The sequence below is a fragment of the Giraffa tippelskirchi genome, chromosome 5 (genome assembly GCF_054371585.1).
Source record: "Giraffa tippelskirchi isolate mGirTip1 chromosome 5, T2T-mGirTip1v1.2.pri, whole genome shotgun sequence".
Lineage (NCBI taxonomy): Eukaryota > Metazoa > Chordata > Mammalia > Artiodactyla > Giraffidae > Giraffa > Giraffa tippelskirchi.
The window spans coordinates 164,132,642-164,159,705 of NC_137279.1; the positions used below are offsets into that span (position 1 = coordinate 164,132,642).

General features: G+C 45.9%; 1 protein-coding gene across 1 annotated transcript in view; it reads left to right on the forward strand.

The window, feature by feature from the left end:
• The window catches only part of C8B (complement C8 beta chain), a 186,219-nt gene that overhangs the window by 150,498 nt on the left and 8,657 nt on the right, over positions 1–27,064 (forward strand). Inside the window, exon 20 of the transcript XR_014052798.1 lies at positions 10,321–10,418. The gene's annotated coding sequence lies outside the window, so the exon portion shown is untranslated. The remainder of the gene's footprint in view (positions 1–10,320; positions 10,419–27,064) is intronic.

The window sequence follows — 27,064 nt, forward strand, 5'->3', positions numbered from 1 at the left end:
CACTTCATCATTCTTGCCTTGAAAACCCCATGAACAGTATTAAAAGGCAGAAATACATGACACGGAAAGATGAACTCCCCAAGTTGGTTGTTGCCCAATATGCTACTGGAGAAGAGTGGGGAAATAGCTCCAGAAGGAATGAAGAGTCTGAACCAAAGTGGAAACAACGCCCAGTTGTGGATGCAACTGGTGATGGAAATAAAGTCTGATGCTGTAAAGAACAATATTGCATGGGAACCTGGAATGTTAGGTCCATGAATCGAGGTAAATTGGAAGTGGTCAAACAGGAGATGGCAAGAGTGAGTATCTACATTTTAGGAATCAGTGAACTAAAATGGACTGGAATAGGTGAATTTAATTCAGATGACCATTATATCTACTACTGTGGGCAAGAATCCATTAGAAGAAATGCAGTAGCCCACATAGTCAACAAAAGGGTCCGAAATGCAGTACTTGGGTCCAATCTCTAAAACAACGGAATGATCTCAGTTTGTTTCCAAGATAAACCATTCAGTATCACAATAATCCAAGTCTAAGCCCCAACCCTAATGCCAAAGAAGCTGAAGTTGAACAATTCTATGAAGACGTACAAGACCTTATAGAACTAACACCAAAAAAAGATGTCCTCTTCATCAAAGGGGACTGGAATGCAAAAGTAGGAAGTCAAGAGATACCTGGAATAACAGGCAAGTTTGGCCTTGGAGTACAGAATGAAGCAGGACAAAGTCTAACAGAGGTTTTCCAAGAGAACAAATGGGTCATAGCAAACATCCTCTTCCAATAACACAAGAGACAACTTTACACATGGACATCACCAGATGGTCAGTATGAAAATCAGACTGATTATATTCTTTGCAATTGAAGATGGAGAAGCTCTATACAGTCAGCAAAAAAAGACTGGGAGCTGACTGTGGCTCAGATCATGAAGTCCTTATTGCAAAATTCAGACTTAGATTGAAGAAAGTAGCGAAAACTACTAGACCATTCAGGTATGACCTAAATCAAATCCCTTATGATTCTACAGTGGAAGTGACAAATAGATTCAAGAGATTAGATCTGATAGACAGAGTGCCTGAAGAACTATGGACAGAGGTTTGTAACACTGTACAAGAGGTGGTGATCAAAACCATCCCCAAGAAAAAAGAAATGCAAAACAGCAAAATGGTTGTCTGAGGAGGCCTTAAAAATAGCTGAGAAAAGAAGAGAAGCAAAATGCAAAGGAGAAAAGGAAAGATATACCCATCTGAATGCAGAATTCCAAAGAACAGCAAGAAGAGATAAGAAAGCCTTCCTAAGTGAACAGTGCAAAGAAATAGAGGAAAACAATAGAATGGGAATGACTAGAGATCTCTTCAAGATAATTAGAGATACCAAGGGAACATTTTATGCAAAGATGGGCATAATAAAGGACAGGAATGGTATGGACCTAACAGAAGCAGGAGATATTAAGAAGAAGTGGCAAGAATACACAGAACTACACAGAAAAAGATCTTAATGACCCAGATGACCATGATGGTGTGATCGCTCACCTGGAGCCAGATATCTTGGAGTCTGGAGTCAACTGGGCCTTAGGAAGCATCACTACAAACAAAGCTAGTGGAGGTGATGGAATTCCAGCTGAAAGTGAAAGTGAAAGTCACTCAGTCTTGTCTGACTGTTTGCGAACCCGTGGCCTATACAGTCCATGGAGTTCTCTAGGTCAGAATACTGGAGTGTGTAGCCTTTCTTTTCTCCAGGGGATCTTCCCAACCCAGGATCAAACCCAGGTCTCCCGCATTGCAGGCAAATTCTTAACCAGCTGAGCCATGAGGAAAGCCCAAGAATACTGGAGTGGGTAGCCTATCCTTTCTCCAGCAGATCTTCCCAACCCAGGAATCGAACCAGGGTCTCCTGCATTGCAGGCAGATTCTTTACCAGCTGAGCTATCAGGGAAGCCCTCTAGCTGAGCTATTTCAAATCCTAAAAGATGATGCTGTGAAAGTGCTGCAAATTTCAATATTCCAGCAAATTTAGAAAACTCAGCAGTGGCCACAGGACTGGAAAAGATCAGCTTTTATTCCAATCCCAAAGAAGGGCAATGCCAAAGAATGTTCAAACTACTGCACAATTGCACTCATTTCAAATGCTAGCAAAATAATCTCAAAATCCTCCAAGGTAGTCTTCAACAGTATGTGAACTGAGGACTTCGAGATCTTCAAGCTCAATTTAGAAAAGGCAGAGGAACCAGAGATCAAATTGCCAACATCTGTTGGAATATAGAAAAAGCAAGAAAATTCCAGAAAAACTCCTACTTCTGCTTCTTTGACTATGCTAAAGCATTTGACTGTGTGGATCACAACAAACTGTGGAAAATTCTTCAAGAGATGGGAATACCAGACCACCTTACCTGCCTCCTGAGAAGCCTGTATGCAGGTCAAGAAGCAACAGTTAGAACGGGACATGGAACAATGAACTGGTTCCAAATTGGAAAAGGAGTACATCAAGGCTGTATATTGTCACACTACTTATTTAACTTATATGCAGAATACATCGTGTGACATGCTGGGCTGGATGAAACACAAGCTGGAATCAAGATTGCTGGGAGAAATATCAATGACCTGAGATATGCAGATGACAACACTCTTATGGCAGAAAGCAAAGAGGAACTAAAGAGCCTCTTGATGAAAGTGAAAGAGGAGAGTGAAAAAGCTGACTTAAAACTCAACTTTCAAAAAATGAAGATCATAGCATCTGGTCCCATCACTTCATGGCAAATAGATGGGGAAACAATGGAAGCCATGGGGAAACAGTGGAAGCCATGACTGACCTTATTTTCTTGGGCTCCAAAATCACTGCAGATAGTGACTGCACCCATGAAATTAAAAGATGCTTGCTCCTTGCAAGAAAAGCAATGACAAACCTAGGCAGCATAATAAAAAAGCAGAGAGATTACTTTGCTGACAAAGGTCCATCTAGCCAAAGCTATGGTTTTTCCAGTTGTCATGTATGGATGTGAGAGTTGGACCATAAAGAAAGCTGAGTTCCGAAGAATTGATGCTTTTGAGCTGTGGTGTTGGAGAAGACTCTTGAGAGTCCTTTGGATACAAGGAGATAAAACCAGTCAATCCTAATGGAAATCAATCCTGAATATTCATTGGGAGCACTGATGCATATAATGAAGCTCCAGGTCCACTGGAAGTCAAATCTTCCATCATCTTTGACGTAGTTGATTCTAACTAGTTTTTGTCCACTGTCTCTGTCATTCTTTACGGGTTGTGCGCTGCCCCTTTCCCTCCTGTCTCAGGCTGATTGTGAGCCTTCTGGAGGGAGACTGCTACCAGCAGAAGCTGATAGAATGATTTCAGCTGTGGGGCCTAGGTGACTAAGTGGCAGAGGGCCTGTTTCCCCATCACTGTCCAGTTTCCAGGACCATTCCAGCATCTCAAGGGTTGAATACTTGGGGAACAACTCAAAGTAGCAACTTCAGGTGGGATAAAGCCAATCCCACGATGATTAGAAGCTAATGAAGCTTCTCCAAGCAGCTTACTGGTTGGCAGGCCACACAGATGCCAAAACAATTTTATTAGTTTGTCTGACATCCCTCTCCTGGGTGTCTATGGGGGTGTGGGTGTGGGGGTGTGTGTTTATGTGTGTGTTAGGGCTGGGTGATGACCTTCTACTCCATGCAGAAACCGCCAAAATATTCCAAGACCTGGCACAAACTCTGCACATAGTTTGCAGTCCACGTCCACTGCATTGCCTTTCCCCCACTCCTTTCTCAATCCTTTGCAAGACTGTGTGTCTCTGATATCTGTTTTTCCTTCTGATTACTTCATCAGCCTGGGATTGCAGCCAACAGATTTCAGTGGAGGGTTTTCCGCTGGAAATGAAGTGGGGCTGGTTTGAGTAATTGGTCTCAGAGGCTTTACACTGGGAGGGCTAATGCATGCCTACTGCTCCCATGCTCTCACTTCCTGGTGAAGCTTTGCCTTTGCATTTAAGGGTTAGGATGGGAGGGAGTCAGTGCCTGGCTCATTGGCATGGAAATTAAAGACCTTTCCTCAAAGAAGGTGTAGAATACTTAAGCAGCTGTGGCCAAATCAGGGTGGTCCTTTGGGAAGTTCCTCTAGGACTTTGGCTGCAATAAAAACCAGAGTACATTTTGCACCTGAGCTAGTTCTCCAGGCATCATCAGTTAATTGTCTCCTGTGTGATACTTTCACTCACAGCATGCTGTGCAGCATCCTTCTCCCCTCCTCCCAACATACCATGGCCTCATCCCCTTCTCTGAAAGATAGTGGACTTATGATTCTGTGACTCTAGGAAGACAAGGCCATGCTGACCCACAGTCTCCATGATCCAGATTTGTGTGAGTTCAGGAATGGAGCTGGCATTTCTACAGCCAGACTGATTTCCTGTGCCCCATGAGTAGACAGTAGACAATAAGGGACCACAGAGTGTGCACAGGTATTAAGAACAATAATAAAGCCCACCAGAAGTCAGTCTGGCTTTTGGACGCTTACCATATATAGGCAATTCTAAACCTTGTCTGAGGTGAAATTTCCTTCCCCACAGCCTTCCATCCTCCGTTCCCTGACAGCATCACCCTGAGAGAGCTGGTTCCTTTCCATACCCCCCAGGACACTGGGGTCTTTTTGAGGCCAGAGGCCAAGTTTCAATCACCTTTGTGCCCCCAGCTCTGGCACAGAGTAGGTGCTCCATAGTATGCAGCCTAGTAGGAAGACTGCAGTTTTCAAGTCCAACACACCTAGATTGAAGTCCCAGCACCATCATGAACCAACTGTGCAGATATGGACAAGATATTTTGCCCCTATGCCTTAACTGCCCCTCCTGTGTAATGGGTTTGATAACACCTTGCTATGAGTGAAGGCATCACAGAAAAGGAGACAACTGATCAATATATGTGTAAGTTCACCTGTGGTACACATATATGCACATAGTACCTCATAAATCCCTGGAGAAGGAAATGGCAACCCACTGCAGTATTCTTGCCTGGAAAATCCCATGGACAGAGGAGCCTGATGGGCTACAGTCCATGGGGTTGCAAGAGTCAGACACGACTTAGCGAGTAAACCATCACCACCACCGCTTCATAAATATTTGCTGAATTGACCTAAATTAGCAGGTATTTCCAGGCAAAATCAGATGGATCCTGTTTTTCTTTGCAATCCTCTTGCTTCCTGCCTTCTCTGTCATGACCCTCTGCTCCAGAAACACCCCCTGTGACACTCAGGTGGGGGCCTGCCCTCACCTGAGCAGCAGGTGTTCACATGTCATCAGAAGACTCAGTGATGCAGTGAGGTCACCGAGAAACTGACAGAGTGGACCTATGCGGGTGTCATTTTTCTCTCTGTTAGGCATCTCTGTTATCAGGCCATAGGTATTTACTGCTTAAATGAGGCCTCTTAAAGACAGTAGCACCTTTAAAACACCAGCCAACAGTAACCCAGGGGACTGATCAGTCAGACCATAAGCTCTGGGAGGACTGCCCAGGCCTGTTTTCCTTGTTGTACCACCAAGTAGTTGCAGATTATAACCAATCAGCTCATTACCTTCATTCTGTCAGAGGTTGGGGCTCAGTACTATGGCGGGCACTAAATACTCAGGGGTGGATGAAGGGGACACAGCCCCTGCCATCACAGTGCCCTGCCCAGACTCACTGTGCCATGGGGACCTGCAGGGGGCCAAGCTGGGAGCATCATGAACAGCAGCTTATATGTGGTTTGGGCTTTGAAGAAGGCAGTGGGGGTGGCTGGGAGGGAGAACTTTCTTTAGACAGAGGGGGGACGAACGGTATTCCAGGTGGGAGAAACAACATGAGCAAAATCATGAAGGTGCAAAGGGACATGACCAGTCTGAGGACCAACAGCTCCTGGTGGAACAGGCAGACACATAGTTAAAGACCACATCAAAGGGCTCCTTTCTTTTATCAAGACTAAGATGTAGATTTTACCCCTAAGTGCATGGAGGGGCTACTGCATAAATTGATGCAGCAGAGCCCCGTGATCACAGTCCTTTGCACTCTGGGGACACGTGCTGAAGCCAAGGCAGAGGAACCAGCTTAGAGACAGACCCCTGGGGGCTGGAACCCCACTCACCTGAAACAGAAGAGGAAATGCTTGGGGGCGGCAAGAGAAGATACTTGGAACTCCGAAGCCTGGGAGTCAGGCCTCAGGATGCGTATGCTGACCTCTGCAAGGTGACATTGCATGACCTTGGGACAGTCACCTCAGTGTCCACACCTGAGGGCTGGCTCTTCTCTACAGCCTCCCCTGGTCTGATAGCTTAGGCTTCTGCGATTCTGATCTAAGACCTTCCCCTTAGACTACAGGACGAGGAAACAAACCTCTATCTATTTCCAAACCCGTCAAGTCTCTCTTAATACTTTTATGCAGGACCTGTCTTCCCAGGAGACACTCGGGGCTGTCAGTCTGTAATTAGACTCTCTCCCCACTCTTACAGGCAGGCGTGCAGCACAGTTGCTGAAGCCGGATTAACCCACTGTAAACAAATTTGGTCAGTCCCCTTCTCGCCAGCCTCCGTTCCAGTTGAGCAGATTTCAGCAGCTACTGGGTGAATGTTAATGCCTCCTGTGTATGCAGTTGCAAGAAAATTATCACGTGTGCCTCTCCTTGAGATGCTGTGGGTTTCGCTTCTTAAACATCTCTGTGACACAGCGTGGGGTAGGGGTGTGAGAGGGGGCAGGGAGACAGTGCAAAGACATTTGAAAGAGCCTCAGGCAGGAGCTGGGGCACCTGGTTTTCAAGGCAAGCTCAGCCACTAATTTTCTTTGTAACCTTGCAAAAGTCACTTCAGTTCCTGAGCCTCAGGTATCTCAACTGTAAAATGAGTCTAAGAACACCTGCCTCGCAGGCCTGCTGAAAAGGGTAATTGAGGTAATGGACGTGAGAGCCTTTGGTAAAGCTTTGTGGGCGAGGGGCCAGCATTAAGGATCACAGGCTCAGCTTTCCTGTGCAAAGGGTGGGGGAGTCAATGCAGGCATAGAGCATGTGAGAATGTGAGGTTCAACATCCTCATCAGCATCAGAGTCCTAGAAAACAGGAGGAAAACAAACCTGATGCCCCATGAACTGCCCTCTGACCGAAATTGCCTGGAAAGTGGATGTAGGTTTTCAATCTACAAGAAGAAGAATAGTAACAGTTATTGAATAACATTTATTGAATTTATTAAATTGTGTTCTTCTTGGGATCTTTATGACAGCTTCAGATGAGAGTTCTTATGCCCGGTCCAAAGATGGAGAAACAGACCAGAGAGGAAGATAGGATTTGAGGCCACATTAGTCAGTCTGACGTTAAAGTCTATCTCCACTCACTGTCTTTGGAATTACAAGCAGATGAAAGTCAGATTGAGATGTGAGACAGATATATAGTGTGTGGTAAGTCACTTCAGTTCAGTTCAGTCGCTCAGTCGTGCCCACCTCTTTGTGACCCCATGAACTGCAGCACGCCAGGCCTCCCTGTCCATCAACAACTCCTGGAGTTTATCCAAACTCATGTCCATCGAGTTGGTGATACCATCCAGCCATCTTATCCTCTGTCGTTCCCTTCTCCTCCTGCCCATAATCCTTCCCAGCATCAGGGTCTTTTCCAATGAGTCAACTCTTTGCATGAGGTGGCCAAAGTATTGGAGTTTCAGCTTCAACATCAGTCCTTCCAATGAACACCCAGGGCTGATCTCCTTTAGGATGGACTGGTTGGATCTCCTTGCAGTCCAAGGGATTCTCAAGAGTCTTCTCCAACACCACGGTTCAAAAGCATCAATTCTTCGGCACTCAGCTTTCTTCATCGTCCAACTCTCACATCCATACATGACTACTGGAAAAACCATAGCCTTGACTAAACAGACCTTTGTTGGCAAAGTAATGTCTCTGGTTTTTAATATGCTATCTAGGTTGGTCATAACTTTCCTTCCAAGGAGTAAGCATCTTTTAGTTTCACAGCTGCAATCACCATCTGCAGTGGTTTTGGGGCCCCCAAAAATAAAGTCTGACACTGTTTCCACTGTTTTCCCATCTATTTCCCATGAAGTAATGGGACCAAATGCCATGATCTTAGTTTTCTGAACATTGAGCTTTAATCCAATATTTTCACTCTCCTCTCTCACTTTCATCAAGAGGCTTTTTAGTTCTTCTTCACTTTCTGCCATAAGGGTGGTGTCATCTGCATATCCTAGGTTATTGATATTTCTCCTGGCAATCTTGATTCCAGCTTGTGCTTCCTCCAGCCCAGCGTTTCTCATGATGTACTCCGCATATAAGTTAAATAAGCAGGGTGGCAATATACAGCCTTGACATACTCCTTTTCCTATCTGGAACCAGTCTGTTGTTCTATGTCCAGTTCTAACTGTTGCTTCCTGACATGCATACAGGTTTCTCAAGAGGCAGGTCAGGTGGTCTGGTATTCCCATCTCTTTCAGAATTGTCCACAGTTTATTGTGATCCACACAGTCAAAGGCTTTGGCATAGTCAATAAAGCAGAAATAGATGTTTTTCTGGAACTCTCTTGCTTTTTCAATGATCCAGCTGATGTTGGCAATTTGATCTCTGGTTCCTCTGCCTTTTCTAAAACCAGCTTGAACATCTGGAAGTTCATGGTTCACATATTGCTGAAGCCTGGCTTGGAGAATTTTGAGCATTACTTTACTAGCGTGTGAGATGAGTGCAGTTGTGCGGTAGTTTGAGCATTCTTTGTCATTGCCTTTCTTTGTCACGTCCAACTCTTTGTGACCTTGTGGACTGTACCCGCCAGGCTCTTCTGTCCATGGGATTCTCCAGGCAAGAATGCCGGAATGGGTTGCCATGCCTTCCTACAGGGATCTTCCTGACCCAGACACACCTCTAGGTCTCCTGCATTGGCAGTCAGGTTCTTTACCACTACCACCACCTGGGAAATCCATAGTAGGTTATGAAGAAAACAAAAGTTGTGTTTGGTGGAGAACTACTAATCTTTTCCCAGGTAATCTAGGAGGATGAATCTATGTCATAAACAATAAGCATCAGGCAGGCAGTGACTTTGTTCATCACGATGCTTCCCATACCCAGAACACTGCCTGGGATAGAGCAGGCACTCAGTAAACATTTGTTGAATGAATGAATGAGCCCCGTGAGTCTCATAGTCACCCCTTTAGCTTTTCTGGCTGATCACAAATAGAAAGTGCTTCACAGAAATTGTCCAAGGAATTCATACACCTTTTTCCCTCCAATTGTTTACATTTCTATTGCTGTATAACAAACTATCCCACAGTTCAGTGGCTGGAAACAACATTGATTTATTATTTCATGGGATCCTGTGGAAGGTCACTGCTGGGACTGCATTCAGCTGAGAGCTCACCTACTGCTGGAATACCTGTAGTGGCCTCTCTGCCTTCTGGATTTTTCTCTACAAGTCCTCTCATCATGCAGTAGTCTAGCCGAGGTTTCTTTCCAGCAGAGCAATTGACTTCCAAAAGAGAATGCTCTGCTTATAGCATGCTTGCTAACGTCCAGTTGGCAAAGCAAGTTGAATGACTAAACCCAGGATCACTGTGGGAGGAGACCACACAGGGTGTGAATATCAGGACATTTGGTTCATAGAGACCTATTGGTCCCATCAGTCTTCACAAGCAGCACATAATAATGAATTTATGTGTGTAAAGTGGTTAGAAATGGGCTCGACACTAGTTTACACTATTTTAGCATTAGTATTAGCTGTTTAGTATTAATAGCTAATTACTATAAGTAAGTTAGTCACTGCAGTTGTCTTTATTTTATTGACTATGAAATAAGAAGACTTCCCAGATGGCTCAGTGGTAAAGAATCTGCCTGCCAATGCAGGAGATGCAAGAGATGCAGGTTCGATCCCTCTGTGGGGAAGATACCCTGGAGTAGAAAATGGCAATCTGCTCCAATATTCTTGCCTGGAAAATCCCAGGGACAGAGGAGCCTGGTGGGCTACAGTCCTTGGGGTCCCAAAAGAGTCTGACACGACTTAGCAACTATACAGCAACAATGAAATAAGAACCCCCATGCTAGGGACACTCTAGTGTATCCCTCTTAGTCTGAGCATAGTAGTCACTGTGTTACTGAAACGACATAACTGTGTTTGAGGACCTGCATCAGCAAGAAAATATGAAATTAAATACTTATTTCACCTTTTTCCCCTACTCATGTCTTTTTACATACCTTCCCTAACTTGGGTATGCTTTTTGCTTATTCCTAAAAGTGATGTCAGACCCTAAATGAGGATTACTTCTTTCTGTAAGAACCCATTCACTGAACAAACATTTGTCTAAGGCCATTGTGGTATCTTTTCCCTTTTCCAGAGATTCATTTGGAGATGGACAGGGAGCCCAGTACTGGCAGATGAGCTGTACAGAGAAATCTGTTGAGGAAGGCATTCCACCCTGATGAAAAGAAAAAGGTATGCAAGGAAAATCTTTGTTTCTCTTCCTGCTTTTGGACATAGTTGTGTGCAGGCATGAGCTTCCCTGGTAAAGAATCCGTCTGCAATGCAAGAGACAGGGGTTCGATCCCTGGGTCAGGAAGATATCCTGGAGAAGGAAATGTCAACCCACTCCAGTATTCTTGCCTGAAGAACCCTATGGATGGAGGAGCCAGGCGGGCTACAATCCATGGGCTCACAAAAGTGCTGGACATGACTTAACTAACTAAACAACAACAATGTATCCCGGCATGATAATTAGAGATGCCTTTTAAGCCTCTGCTATCACCATGAGAAGAATATGCTCTGGGTAGCCCTCCAGTCCCAGAGGAAAAAGACACATGAAACAGAAAAACTCAAGAAGCATGCAGACCTTCAGCTTGAAGTAAGAGTTGCTCAGTTAGATCCAGACTCAATCTAGCTGCCGCGCCTCAAGCAGAGCTGCTTAACTGGCCATAGCGAGATCTGTGAGGAAGGGATGTGGTTTAAGCCACTGAGTTTGGGGATAGCTTGTTATGCAGCACTATGTGACAATAGCTAACCCATGTAATATGTTATTCCCTAGCCTACTGTCAGCTGAGCTTCTGAACTTGATGTCTCAACCCAGAACCACCCTGAAATGAAGGGGAATAAAGAAAGTTCTTGAGAGAGGTGCCCTTGGAGTTTAGGAATTTAAGAAAATGCAAGGACTCCTCCAGGTTTATGAACACCAGAGACTTGCTAACGTAGCACACGTGAGCAAGGTTAAGTAGGGACAAAGGAATAGAACAAGGAAGTTGTGCTCAAGTTGTTCTTAACTTCCTTGGGACAAGGAAGTTAAAATACTGGATTGAGTCTATCCTAATTCCAGAGAGCAACCAAAAAACTAGATTTACAAATAAAATATGAGAAAGCCGATTTCAAGGGAGCTTAGCTGAAGGCCGTGACTGGAAAAGAAGTGAAACTGTATCCAGTTTATACCCCTCGTTGTAATTATTCAATAAATCTTCTCCACCTGGTACTTCACTCTGCCTCAAAAATACAGTGTCACTTTCAACGTGGAAATTTCACTGTGCCCTGTGTCACCTGGGCCATCAGTGAAATTCTCGACACTGCTCTCAATATGTCTCCCTTTCTACTTGTATTTTATTTTCTCACTTTGTGCCAATATATTCCTTCTATACCTGGCTTTTGCAGGAGAAATCTTTCAAAAGATATTTTAACATATACATAATTTAAACCTTGTCTCCAAGCTTATAGAAACTTTCAAGGAATATTAGGAATTTAGTCAAGTGTGATCAACTCTGTTATTGCTAAAAATTAAAATTATTAACGGCAGCAGCAATGGCAACTACCATTTCCTGGGCACTTTCTACTTGCCTAGCTCCGTGGAGGTGTTTTGCATGTAATTTATTTAATACTCCTGCCAGTTGATTAGATGGATATTATTAGCCCATGTTCTTCTAATAATAATAAAGCAACATCTGTCAGCATTGCCTCCACACCAGGCATTGAGGTGAGCCTGTTACATGCATTGCCCCCTCCCTACCCACCTTCTCACACAACCCTGTCAGCTGGAGTGATTATTTCCCCATTTGTCAGATAAGAAAGCTAGACATCCTGAGGATAAAGGGACTTGCCCATGGCACACAGTCAAGAAGAGGCAGTGCCAGGATTTGAACCTTGATCTTTAGGCTTCTAAATCCATATTCAGCTGTTCCAGGAGTATTTATCAGAAGCAGAGACCATGCACCCATCTTGCTACTGTGACCTTGTGGCCCCAGTCTAGACTGGGGCTCATTTACTCCAGAAATCTCCCTTAGCACCAAAAGAAAAAAAGAACTGGATTACAAGATTCAAGTGTAATCCCACGTGGATGAAATCTGGTGACTTCAGGGCAAAGGCAAGCACAAAAGAAAAATGTCGAATGACTTTTAGCGAACATCCAAGTAGCAGCTCCCTTCTGTCCCCTCTGCCTCAGAGATCAAACTGTCACCAGACCCAGGAAGGAGGGGACCACACCCTGCTGATGTTGGGGCTTTGACTAGGGAGCAGCCAGTGGGGGTTTAACAAAGGAAACACACACATATTTTCCTTTCATAAAATGTTACAGCTCTCAACTTCCCTTTTATATACTTTGAGTCCTGCATTCACTCTGTGAAATAAATATCATGATGCCCAGTTTATTTGCATATCTCCAGTTTCAAATTCAACTCTCCTTTACTGAAGACCTAATATATGTTAGAAACTGTGCTGAACTGTTTCTGGACCTCATTGAAATCTCAAAAATTCTCTATGGAGAGATTATTCTTCCCATCTTGAAGAAGAGGGAATGACGTCTCCGAGCAATGGATAACATGTTCCGTACTGACCATCAGATCAGTGCTAGAGTCTGGATTTGAACCCAGGTCACCTGTGATCACACCTGTGCTCAGCACTAGGCTGCTACAGAAAGGTCCCCCCTAGATTCTGACACAGCAGCCTGGCTTCTGCTGAGCTCTGATGGTCTGATTCTCTGTCTCAGTGTTGTATGAGGAAGTAGATGTCTTGTCTCTTTAGCTGACAGGACTTCTGATCAAGAAGGAGCTGTAGCTCAGGTTGGTATTCAAGGAGCCTCCCTGACACCTCAACCTGATTAATGACAAGAGCTTGAACCCAACACCATAATGAGAGGAGACTTTTCAGGGATATTAGGAGGTGCTGGGTATAGTTTGTACTTGGAATACATGTAAATAATTTGTGGCCTGAGGACAGACTGTGGCAGGGCTGTTTTTAGAACATCCCAAGACTCATATATGTTTTTCCTATCAAGAGAGGATTCTGTGTCACTCCCCCTTGAATCTGGACTCTAGGATGGCTTGCCTGACAGAATATGACAGAAGTGGCATTGTGACAGTGCCAGGTCCAAGACGTAATAAATTGACAGCTTTCACTTCCTGTCTCTTGGGACACCTACTCTTCAAACGTCACCATTGCATTGTAAGGAGACCCACGCCATGCTATGGAGAGACTCAGGCAAGAGGCACCCCCAAGCAGCTTTGCTGGCCACATGGGTAAGCTGTCCTGAAGGAGGGTCCCCACTGAGCCACCCCAGTCAGTGATGCATAGAGCAGGGGTGAGGTGTCTCTACAGAGCCCTGACCACATTGCGCATTCACAAGCAAAACAGAGGATTGTTGTAGTTTGGGAGTGGTTCGTTACAAAGTTCCAGTGTTCTTGCCTGGAGAATCCCAGGGACAGCAGAGCCTGGTGGGCTGCCGTCTATGGGGTCGCACAGAGTCGGACACGACTGAATCGACTTAGCAGCAGCAGCAGCAGTTACAGAGCAGGCTTCCCAGATGGCACAGTGATAAAGAATCTGCCTGCCCGTGCAGGAGACACCAGAGACGTGGATTCTATCCCTGGGTTGGGAAGATCCCCTGAAGAAGAAAATGGCAACCCACTCCAGTGTTCTTGCCTGGAGAATTCCATGGACAAAGGAGCCTCGAGGGCCATAGTCCCTGGGGTCACAGTGTCAGACACAAGTGACCGACTGAGCAGACACACAGTTACAGAGCAAGAGGTAACTGGATGACAGGTAAAAGAACCTGATGTCTGTGGAGCCTGTACTATATGACAAGGTCACTACAGTGATCATCACTTTGACTCCTTAGAGAAACCCACTGAAACAGACAGAGAAACTGAGGCTCGGAAAGGAGAGATGACTTTCTTGAGGTCCCAGACATCGTAAGTGGATCAGCATGGATTTGGTTTCAGTCTGGGTAAGGCTTCCAATCCCCCTCAGTTCACTCAACCCCAGGGCAGTGAAAGAGAGACAGCTGCTCTCTAGCTCTCTGACTTCTGGTCGGTAAAGAATCCACCTGCAATGCAGGAGACTCAGGAGATGCGAGTTTGATCCCTGGGTCGGGAAAATCCCCTGGAGTAGGAAATGGCAACTCACTCCAATATTCTTGCCTGGGAAATCCCATGGACAGAGGGGCCTGGTGGGCTACAGTCCGTGGGGTCGCAAAGGGCAGGACATGACAGCACACGTGCATGACCTACCTTTTTCTAGAAAGATCCTGCGTATACTGAAAATGCAAAACAAATATACTAGACACCTCTTTGTATTTTCTGTTTCTTTTCATGGAAAGGCATTTTATTCTAAATATAGCAGTGCGTATATATCAATCTCAAATTCCCAATCTATCAGACAACCGTTTTTATATCGCATAATGCTTATTTAGGTGTAAATTCCAGGTACAACTCCAGGGAGCATCTTCTGGGGGCAGGGGTCAGATGAGCAGCTTCTGGCTATGTGACCTTGGGCTTAACACTTACCTTCTCTGAGACTCAGTTTCTCCTCATCCATAAGATCAGGACAAGCACATCCACCTCACAGAGTTGTTATCAGGATCTGACAAGGACATGTTAGTAAATGACTTCACACAGCATTTGTGTCTTAGTCACTCAGTCGTGTCCGACTCTGTGTTATCCCATGGACTGTAACCCGCCAGGCTCCTCTGTCCATGGGATTTCCCAGGCAAGAATACTGGAGTGGGTTGCCATGCCCTCCTCCAGGGGATCTTCCCCACCCAGGGATCGAACCTGGGTCTCCTGCACTGCAGGCAGACACAGTACCTGGCTGCAAAGAAACATTCAATACATCGAGTGTCCCTGACCTTGAGAGTTCAAAGTCAGAAGAGTTTTCTTCCCTCATCCCTCCTGACCCCAGGGACAGACTCCCTAGGGTCACAATGAGACAGATGCATCCCACCCCTGAGCATCATTTATTTTCACCTCAAAGACTGAGCCCTTTATGCCTGCACTCCTGCAGCCCCTCCGGACAAGAAGGAAGCACAAGTTACAGCCAGTGAGCTTTGCTCACAAATTCCTCCTTCACGACTGACTGAGCCCCATACCGGAAAGAAACATTCTGTTGAAACATGTAAATCCCCACTCATCTCCAAATTGGGTGCTGGAGTGCCTCAGGGAAGTGATTTTACAAGCTCACTGACTCCAGCCAAGGTAGATGCCAATTGCTCTTGTGAGATAATTCAGCCTGACCTCCGCTCCCTCCCACCCCCCACCCCTCAGCCCCAGAAGCAAGATTGAGGGGCTCCCTCCCTTCTCACTAGAGGAATGGCCCCCTGAGCTGCTGGGGAACAGCCCCTTCCCCCGGGAGGCAGAAGGAGAGAGGCCATAAGCTGCCTGCTTCTAGCTGCCCTCCCCAGACAGCACAGGGGGAGTTCAGTGACTCCCGGCTTGCATTCTCACTTGAACAAAGGATCTCTGATACTGCTAGGGAGGGCTGTCTTGAGAGAAGGTGTCTGGACTACAAAGTCACGCTTGCCTGTGCTTTTTCTCATAACCTTCTGGATTCCAGAGGCAGGAGGATGCTATGGTGGACCCAGCCACCGTTGCAACTCCGTGCAAGAAAATGCTTTCTAGCCTACTGGGCCTCTGGGGAGAACTGTTATCTTTTCTTGTACTGCTTCCTTTTAAAAAAATGTATTTCCAGAGCTCAGTTTCACCAATATTCAACTCACAGCCAAGTGGGCTGCATGAAGTGCCCAGCCAGCCCTATGTAACTCAGGATGCTGTATCTGCCTCATCATCAATGGCAAGACTACCCACGTTAGTTGGAAAGATTATTTCCCTCCTAAGTCTTTGGAAGCCCAAGTCCAATCTAATATTTGGGAGCAAATATTAGAAAATCAGCCAGCAGTTCCACTAATACTCATAATCATAAAAATTACTATCCATTTCTGAGACCTCAGTCTCCAAGGACTTAATAACCACTCTATCATGGGCTTCTTGCTTCCGCTCCAAAAGGTAGATCTTATTGCCTGCATTTTATACATGCAGAAATGGGTTCAATAATCAAGTAATTTGTTCAAGGTCACACAGCTCATATGTGGCAGCTCTGGGATTTCCATTCTGCCATCATTGATACTGCTAAACCCTCTGGGGTGAGTTCTCCTCTGACGGCTGTCCACAGGAAAGAGGACCTCCTCATCCAGGCTGGCTAAGTGACAAAGCTTGACTTCCTCAGGCTCAGCCAGAGCCCTCTGGGATCTCCATCCATAGCTCACCTTCTCCAGGCTGTGAGTCAGTTTGGAACTGGCTCTGTCCTTATGAGCAGACAGTGTCTGGGAATTCTCTTGCAGTCTCTAGGTCACTGTCTGGTATGTTGGGAACCAATGACTTCACCAAACCACAGTGCCTGCTGTTTTGGTCCAGGCTATGTTCACTCTGCTGTATGCATCCTGCTCTTGAGGCCGGAGTAGATGAGCAAAAGAATTCATTACAGAGGATGGAGCCTTAGCGGAGACTCCCAGGGGCCTGAGGCTACCAGAATCAACAGATGTTTGCAAATCAAATCCACAGTCTCTTTATGACAAGCACAGATGATTGACAGCATTGCCCTTGTCCACTGCTCTGCCCACACACACCCAGCCCCTGAGCTGCCATGTTCAGCACGCGACACCCTGGGAGCCTCCGACTGCACTGAGAACAGACACCTCACCAAAGGCTGGCTCTGATGTGGCCAAAGATGGGAAGCTCCACCCAGAGAGAAGTGAGCTGGCCAATCAGATTTTCACTCTGGGGAAGCCGAATTAAAAGATGTAAGGAGACTCCAATTATGAGTAGCAGAAACTAAGACCGATGGGAAGCCGAGAGAAAGGCTGTCAGGTAGAACAGAGACCCTGAAAAACATGACGTGCAGACAAAAGTCATGATGATGCGGAAGTCTGGGTAAGCAGAAGCCGTGAGGAAGACTGTAGACAAGTGAGGGAGCGAATTGTTGGCAGAAAGAGAAGCAGAGAGAATCCAGTCCTTGGACACAGCTTAGCTATGCTAACAACAGAACATAGTATGGACGCCAACCATTCCTTCCAGGAGGTTCTGCAGGGGCCCCGGATCCCGGCCACGACTGGGGGCCCAGCCACACTCTGGTTCCTGCTCTTAGATTCCCAGGATATCCGCTTCTCTTTCACTGCCAAGCCCATCCTTACCGTGACACCCTGCCCGCTTCCTTCTCTTTTTGACCTCTGCACAATCCTCTTTTCATTACAGCTAAGAGAATGCTGCTAAAACCCCTATCTCAACACACTTGTGTGTGTGCAGGGTAATTGGCTTATTTGTATTTTATAGACTCGAAACTTAATAGATGTGACAATCTGTGGGCATTTGGAAACCAAAGGCTTGCATGTGTGCCCTGCTTGATCAAGGGGAGAGATTATTATGCATGCAGTTGTCTTAGTTTTATCTTTAATTCCAATGCATGCCCTGGTACGTGCTTAGTCGCTCAGTCGTGTCCGACTCTTTGTGACCCCATGGACTGTAGCCCGCCAGAACCATCTGTGTCCATGGGATTCTCCAGGCAAGAATACTAGAGTGGGTAGTCATTCCCTTCTCCCGGGGGATCTTCCCCATCCAGAGACTGAACCTGGGCCTCCTGCATTGCAGGCGGATTCTTTATCGTCTGAACCACCAGGGAAGCACATGCCCTGGTACCCATGGTTTTCAATTCTACTCTTAACTGTGGTGATTTCATGTGGTATATATCCTGATAAGCTCCTTTATAAAACAAGATAATGTATAAATAAATCTTCACAAAGGGATGATATCAGGGCCCTTGTGGAAGTCAGGATTCAGCTCAGGTCATTCAAAGAGAGAGATCTGAACGACAGGGCCTCTCAGGGAGGTGTGGACAGAATTGAGGGAACTGACAAGGGGCAGTGAGGCACCTAGAGATTTGCAAGCGCAGGAAGCCATTATCTCCCAGATGACTGGAGGAAAGGTGAACGCAGAGGGTCTGGGGCCGGGAGGAGGGTGGTGGAGTGCAGTGATGGGAGAACTCCGCTACTCTAAGCAGGGAGTGGGTCAAGGGAGAAATGCCCGACCTCCTTCTCATCTCGCCTTTGGTGTTCCCACTGGCGCTTTACAACCTGATGATTCAGTCTGTGTGGGTCAGCCTCCGGGGACCCAGAAAAATGCTGAGGGAGGTGAGCGGGGAGCGGGGACTGAATCTGGGCAACTATGATGAACATGAGTTCACAAACAGGAATCAGACCAGGAGGAGTGGGAGGGAATAGAACCTAGTGTTCAGACCAGTTCTGAGGATGGAGAACTGGCTCTGGGCTCTCCACACGGCGTGATGGCGGTCCCTGTGGCATGGGGGACCTTCCTCCCAGGATCATCAGTTTTCTCTCAGGGCTGGGGTGCTGACCTAACTCCCCTCTCCAGAGTCCTGGTTATCGCAGGATGCCTGCAATGCTCTCTCCTTCCAAGCCTATACTCGGCACGTCCCAGTTCCCTAGATGCTAGCTGAGGCTCTCAGTTTCACCAGGTCCTGTTGTTGTGCTTTTCACACAATGGAGGAAAGGGTGTCTAAGTAACCGTGGCAGCTGGTGGGGAACATGGGCTTTACCTGTTGCAGTCCCACTCTCTCCTTCTTTGGTCCCTGTGCTTGAGAAAGCCTTCTCAGCTCAGCTAAGGGCCTGGGTGCCCTGGAGACTGCACTCCCCAACAAATAGGCTGTGTGGTCCAGAGCTGAGGAATTCAGGGAGAGAACTCCCACTGTGCCTTCTAAGTAAGTTGTCCTGAATCCAGGTCCACAGACTCAGAATTTGTGGAAGTGTTCAGGCTCTGTTCAGACTTATTTGTTGCCATCCTTAGGAAAACAAGGGGGCTTATCAGAGTAGAAAGCTGATATTCACTGACCACTCATGATGTGATAGGTACTTATGTATCCAATTTCATTTCATCTTTATGGTTATTCTGTGAGATGGGTTTTGCAGAAACTGAAGATCAGAAAGGTTAAGTAATTTGCCCAAAGTCTCACTGGCCCACAGAGGTAAGATTCAGGCTCTGTCTCTCTGGAGCCAGGGACGCCGGTTGTCTCATTAATCCAGGCTGCTGCTTAGCCAGAGTGCTGCTCAGGGGATTGACTGGAGAGGGCAGAAGGGCCTGTCTTCACACAACAACCTGGTTTATGAAAGCGGGATCTTCTGAGCTCCATTACTTGGTATGAAAATAATGAAACTATACTTCCTAAAATAATTATATAATGTTCATTATTTAGTTGTTTGGACGAGATTATTCTACTCTACCTCCCCTGTGCTAGGGAAGAATAAGTCAAATTCACTGTAGGCACACGTGTGCACACAACACACACACACAAAACCACACACACAACCACATACACACACACTTCCAGCTACCTCCCTCAAGCCCATCAAACTCCACTGCCTTCAGGGCAAATATCTCATGTCCACCAGGGCCAGAATTCACATCCTCTGATTTGAGTTTTGAAGACAGAGATTTACACAGGATTACAATCTTTTTTTTTTTTTGATTGTGGTTGCTTCCAATTTCTATTGTCTGAATCACAGCCGTGGAAATAATTGAATCTTTTTCTAGCATAGAATATATTACTCTTGAAATAGTAGGAAATGTTGATAATTGCCTTTTATTGGACTCACAAATAATTTATAAGTTGGTCCTATTTGAAAAAAAAAATCATAGTCTTTTATTTCTTTGGCTTCTTCCTTGAGGCTAGAAGCAGTCTCCAAAAATAGCTGCCTGTGCAGGGATGGGTCTAGCGCTCCCCCTTGTGGCCACTGTGTGGGATTGCGGACCCAGTAAACGGACCCAAAACTGCAGACACTGGTATTTGAATAATTCTTTCTCCCCTAAGTACACAGAGAAATCTGATTTATTCTTCACAGTCATGTCTGCATTACAAAGCAATTCTCCTTATAAAGTCCATCTGCTTTGAGGATAAGTAAATGATCTGTCCCTCATATACATTATCATGCAGTGAGCACTTCTCTGAGGTAGTAACAGCTTCTGTGGTTTTACCAAATGTCAGGGAAGCTGAGAGCTGCTTCTTTCCTTAAGAAAATACTGAAAAGAAATACAAATTGACCTTTATGTAACTGCTTACTGAGGGGATTAACAAAAACGCGAACGTGTTTGAGGGGAAGGGGGTGTTAGAGGAGGAAAAAGAAGAACGTGGAGAAACAGAAGGCCGTCGAGATGCGTTGCTTAGCTTAGCGTCCTGGCTCTGCTAAATGGCAGCCCACTCCGGTATTCTTGCCTGGGAATCCCATGGTCAGAGAAGCCTAACGGGCTACAGTCCATGGGGTCACAAAAGAGTCGGACACGACCGAGCAAAAGCTCCGAATCCCGCCTCCGCTTGCAAACTGTGGTAGGCAGGGTCCTGACATGGCCCTCCACCGGGTAACAGGCAGACGGCTCCCTCTTCCCTTCAGCGCAGAGGAAGACTTTTTTCCATCTCAGCTTACAACCGGGAGCCACCCACTGAGTTCTGGCCAATGGGATGCAGGCAGAGTGACAGGCCCATTCAGACCTTACTCCTGAGGCTCCCTAGTGATTTTTGCCACTGTCTCGGTATCCACACCACCAGAACAGAACATTCCAGGATGTCAGGGTTAGGGAAGTAAGCCAAAACCATGAGTCATCACTTAGGGACACTCACTTAGGAAAAGCACTTGATTGCCTTCAAACTGTGACGTGAGCAAGAAATAAATTTACATAGGCTAAGCAACCACAATTTGAGAGTTGTTACAACAGCCAGTGTTAATTATCCTTCTAAAGCAAGTCACCTCTTTCAGCCACAGTTTTGTCAACTAAAAATAAAGATAATGTGTGAATATTCAATGAAACAATGTATGTGAAAACATTTGGCACAGAATTGGGGCTCAATAAATGCTGGTTAAAAAGCAGTTGTTTCTCACATAAGCAATATTTTCATTCTACAAAAAAATTTTTATTGTTATTACACAGGTTTCTATCACAGGAAAAAGACGACCCAACTCCAACTGGCAAGCCAAATGGGGATTTTATTGGCTCTCAGAGCTAGAAATTTCAAGTGTAGATTGAGCCTTAGTGTTGATTTAATCTATCCAACAACTCGAGGACCTGTGTTCTTTCTTCTGCCTGATAAGCTTAATTTTTTGTTATTGAATTACAATTGATTTACAATGTTGTATTAGTTTCAGGTGTTCTAAACCTGACTCTCCTGATGGTCAAAGATGGCTGTCAGTAGTCCCACTACTACATGATCCTAGTGTACTTTGAGAGCAAGAAGAAGTCTCATTCTAGTATTCTGAGAATCATCTAACTCCTCTGTTTGGACTGGTTTAGATCACATTATCACCACTGAACCAGCTGCTGAGGTTAAGGGCATGTACTGTTGACCTGTCAATCAAGACCCATGCCTGGAACTAGAGGTGGGATCACCTCTGCTTTTCCCTACATCACTTGGGCTTATGGGGGAAGAATGAGTGCATACATTTTTTGAAGGAATATTTTCAAGCACAAAAAAAGAGGAAGCAGGGGGAAATGAAGGCTAGCTACAAAAAGCGTGTGCTAAAATTGGTATGTTTATTTTCCTTGAAGCAAAAAAAAGACAAGTTGTAGGAGTAAATGTTATTTTGTGATCACTTTAAGAGATCACCCAACCTTTCAGAAATCTGTAAGTTAACTGGATGTTATGGTTTTCAACTTCCAAACCTCTGATAATGAGTTCCCTAAAATATCCTCAGATATTGACTTCTTGAAATATACTTGGGTATTGACTTCCTGTCTCTCTTGACAGTGCAGTGTTAAAAAAAAGTCTCTTAGGAATAATTTCGTTTCTCGCCCTTCTGCCTCTTTTTCCTATCTTTATTTCTTTGCACTTTCCTTTGATTTTGTGCAAGTGTTTTAGAAAGCCTAAGATGCTATACCAGTGGGAGGGGCTGTCCTATTCATCTGCTCTTCATGCCTAAACTAAATCATACGATGCTCAATCATAAAATAATGAAACTGACTTTTAAACAGACTCCTTAGATGTAAGAATGAGTACTGCACTTCTGAGCAGTCTCCTAGAGAAGTGATCTTCACATTCCAGTGATGTAACCATAGCTCAGATTGCATTAATTACACCTCGGTTTTGGCCACAAAAGCACAGTGACGTGTCTAACCATATTCTTCCTCTGACTGGATTCCCAATCCCCTGCGAGTTTTCAAAAAGGTGAATCTCTTGAGAGTCCCTTAGGCAGCAAGGGGATCAAACTACTCAATCCTAAAGAAAACCAACCCTGAATATTCACTGGAAGGACTGATGCTGAAGCTGAAGCTCCAGTACTTTGGCTACCTGATGCGAAGAGCTGACTCATTGGAAAAGACTCTGATGCTGGGAAAGATTGAGAGCAAGAGGAGAAGGGGACGACAGAGGATGAGAGGGTTGGATGGCATCACCGACTCAATGGACATGAGTTTGAGCAAGCTCCAGGAGATGGTGAAGGAGAGGGAAGCCTGCTGTGCTGCAGTCCATGGGGTCACAAAGGGTGGGACATGATTGTGACTGGACAACCACAATCCTCCAAAGCAGAGGTGTGCCTTTTCAAATATAGTATCTTGAGCTCTGAAGACAATTACCAGGCCAGAGAATTCCAACCTTATTTTGAATAAATGTAAACTATGAGCACCCAGGAGGACACTGGAGTTCCCCACTGGCTTTGCAGGAGGAAAGAGGATCTTGAGGTATTAGACTCTTCCTCTACAATGGAGATGATCTGACTACCACCCTCTTTCAGTCACCCTACAGCTGAATTCCCCAGGCCTCCAGGCTACTCTGAGCTCAGCAGACTCTTCAGGCCTCGAGCTGCCCCTATGTTCTTCTGTGGCCCCCTCTGGTCTGCTTTTCTGCCCACCCTCTTAGATTCTCTCTGCTCCCGAGAACCACTGGCCCCTCTCCTGAAGCTGAGGTCCTGTGCCTGCCGTTGCCTCTCCTGAATGTCCTTTCCCTGCTTTCACTTCATTCTCTCAAGCCTCGCTCAAGACCTGGCTCATCTGTCATCTCCTCCAAGAAGTTTTCTAACCCCTTCCAGCCACCAAAAAAAAAGGCACTTTGTTACTCTTTCTCTCTCTTTTTTTGATCTTGAAAAAAAAACTTGGCCAGTAGGAGGCATGACCAGAGATGGGATGGGAGAAGGGGAGAAACCAGGCTGATTGCCTCCTTTCTATAGAAGCCCCAGGAGGTAAATGTGCCAGTGGCCATTTCTCTCTTATCTCCTCTGCCTGATCCAGCCCTGAGCCCTGACAACACCCCCTCCTCTTTGTTATGTCAGCCTAGCAGCTCCCAGCTTTTGGAAATCTCTGGGTTTCCTCGCGGTCCTTATTTTGGTCCTAGTTCTTCCATCCCTGGTGTAACCAGGTCTCTGTGTTAAATCCCTTCTGTTTCAAACATTTAGAGTGATTTCATTTTTCCTAACTGGGTCCTGACTGATCTGAGAATGGTTGGTGAAATGAAGGACATCAGTGAATGGATGAACGGACGACCATGTTTACCTGTCATATATAATGTTTACGTTTCTCCTTTCTGAGACACTTTTATGACTCTTCCTGTCACTCTCTTTTTCCTTCTGACACCCCTAATATTTGTTTTCGAGCCCTATCCACTTTTCCTAGCCAGATTCCCCCACCCTAACCCTTCATTCAAGTTTACCTACACTCGAGTCCTGCATGGCCTCTGCGTCGCTGACAGATGGTGAAGACATCGGGTGTAGAGTGAAATCATCAGGATGAGAACAGCTGCAGAATCCAACAAGCCCAGGCTGTTGGCCGGGACCGACAGGACAATGGTGGAGGATTCATAATCTCTCCGCTCTTCAGGTCTGTCTGTGACTTCAGCCAGAGCCAGGCCAATTTACAGTGATTCCCAGAGCCCAGTGCAATTTGCAGATAAAAGGAAGATGCACATTTGTAGCCAAAGTGGAAGATTCAAGTATTAGCCTGGCTGCTAAAATGCTCCCCTGTGCATGAGACCAGCACACGGCCGGATGGTCTCCTCAGCGCTGCCCAGACCATCATTTTATTGCCGTGGTCTGGAGGCCAAGTGAATACTACAAACCAGGCATTTGGAAAGGATCTGGGAGTGGGGCAGGTTAATGCTTCTGCTCCAGGAACAGGGAGTGCCACCCAACTTCTTGCCCCTTCCTGCCCCACATAGCATCTCTCAAATCACTTTGACCCCACGTGACTTGGCTGTAAATGAGGCTGACCAGCTGTTGAGAAGAAGCTTAGCACTCAAGGGAGAAAAGGAAAGTAATACAATTTCATGACATCTCCCCTGAAAGGTAACACATTTATGGAGGAAATATGTATTGTGGGCCCAGCGTTCAGTTGGATTCAGAGGATAAAAGTGAATAAGAAACAATCCCTGCCCTTGAAGGTGCTCCCGTCTGCTCAGTGGAGACAGACCTGGGGAGAAACTGCCAGAGGCAGTTAATGGGCTGAGCTGGAACCCCAACAGTCTATGTGAGGCCATGCTCGGCACAGAGGAATACATGCCCTGGATGAGGAGACTGGGCTGGGCTAATCCCAGCTCACACACTTCCCAGCCTGGTGACCTTGATCTGTGACTAACTTCACTGAGTCTCAGCTTCCTCATCATTTTTACAATAAGGTTAGTGTAGTTGGGAGGATGAGTTTACACGTGGAAAGTTCTTTCCACCTTGTCTGTTTCAAGGTCAGCCTTAGGACACTGGTGTCCGCCTGGGTGGTCACCCTGGGTGGTGGTTCCTCTACCCATTTTATAGGCCCTGGACTTGGCAAGGAGGAGCCAAGGCCGGAAAGGGAGCCTTCAGTGAATGCCACATGGTGACTGCAGCTGACGCCACCCTGCTTGGTGGACACCTAAGAAGCCCTTTGTGAAGATTCTCAGACATCCCACAGGGGTAGGGAGTTTGCAGTGGACTCGGAGATGTTATCCCATGTTTATACACAGGACCAGTTCTGTAGTCACAGCTGGGTTATAAAGTAAATGACGAGGGAACTGTGGGAACAGAGGGTTGAGTATATCACCCCGCCTGAAGTCACCAGAAAAGCCTAGATGCACCAACTCTGGAAAGCTAAAGTGGGTGCCCAGGTGAATGGCAGGGATGCCAAGGATGGCATTCCAGGTGAAGGAAATGGAATAGGCAAACATCCAGAAGCCAGAGATAGCACCATGGGCCCAGGGATAAACTCTGTATGGCAGTGTGTGGAGTCAAGTGACAGGGGCTACAGAAGCTCCACGAGGCCAATTCTGAAGCCTGTGTGTCCTGGGAGAGCGTCTGTGGCATCGGAGTCAGAGAAGGATTTTGATGGTGGAGTACATGGTCAGAGGGCCTTCCCTGGTGGCTCAGATGGTAAAGAATCTGCCTGCAGCGCTGGAGACCTGGATTTGATCCCTAAGCTGGGAAGATCCCCTGGAGAAGGGAATGGTTATCCATTCCAGTATTCTTGCCTGGAGAATTTCTTGGACAGAGGAACTTGGCAGCCTACAGTTCATGAGGTCACAAAGAGTCGGACATGACTGAGCAACTAACACTTTCACTCTCACCATATGGTCAGATTTGTGATGGGGAAGACCACTCAGGTGCCACTAAGAAGGCTTATCTGATGGGAGGTGGGATGTTAGAGGCAGTGTCATTAGATTAAGGGTCCTGCTTGTTGCTCACTACTTACAAAATCAATAGAGTAAGTCCCCTACATACAAATGAGTTCTGTTCTAAGAGTGTATTCATAAGTCCAGTTTGTTATAAATTCAACAAAGTTAGCCTAGGTACCCAGATAACACAATCAGCTATATAATACTGTAATGTAGTAGGTTTATAATACTTTTCACACAAATAACACATGAAAAACAAGCAAGCACAAAAAATAAAACATTTTTAATGTTACAGTACAGTAAACTTACAGGTCAACTAGCTTACATGATTGGACATGCAAACACATCTTTGAAAGTTCACAGCATCTTTTAAATTTCACAACTTGAAGGTTCGTTTGTTGGGGACTTGTACTCGCAAAGGTTGGTAGCAAAGGAAAAGTGCCTTTAATTACAATACTGGCAATGTGGGGAGATGGCGGACTCAGTGTCCCCCCAAAACTACTTCCAAAGATTCTGCTTGATGATGAAACTTTTATAGGGAAAGAGGAAGTAATCTCGGTTAAGCATTGAGATAGGGGGTCAGACTTATCACCATCCCTGTCTGCATGCAGGCTTCTTGACTCCTTGTGATCTTTCTTTAGATGCTATCTTCTTCACATAGCTTGTTTGGGAGATTACTGAAGGGGAAGCTAGGGAAGCGGTCTGGTCAATTGTTAATTACTTATTCTTCATTCCTCCTTCTTGTTAGGCAAAGTATTGTGTGATTAAAAGATTTGAAATGTGTGCTTGGGCTGGAGATGAAAAGAGCCTGGGAGTGCTTGGTTTAAAAGTTACTTACAATATAACTTTGCTAAAGTGACAGGGAAAAGGGCTTCTACAGAGAGAGGTTTCATGCAAAGAGCATCTTACAGCAGGGGGACCACCAGCCTAAGCCTCCTTCCTCCCATAATAGGGAATCAGTCAGTTCAGTTCAGTGGCTCAGCCATGTCTGACTCTTTGTGACTCCCATGGACTGCAGCATGCCAGGTTGCCCTGTCCATCACCAACTCCCGGAGCTTGCTCAAAGTCATGTCCATTGAATCGGTGATGCCATCCAACCCTCTCATCCTCTGTTGTCCCCTTCTCCTCCTGCCTTCAATCTTTCCCAGCATCAGGGTCTTTCCCAAGGAGTCAGTTCTTCCCATCAGGTGGCCAAAGTAGGCACTAAGTGAAGAAGA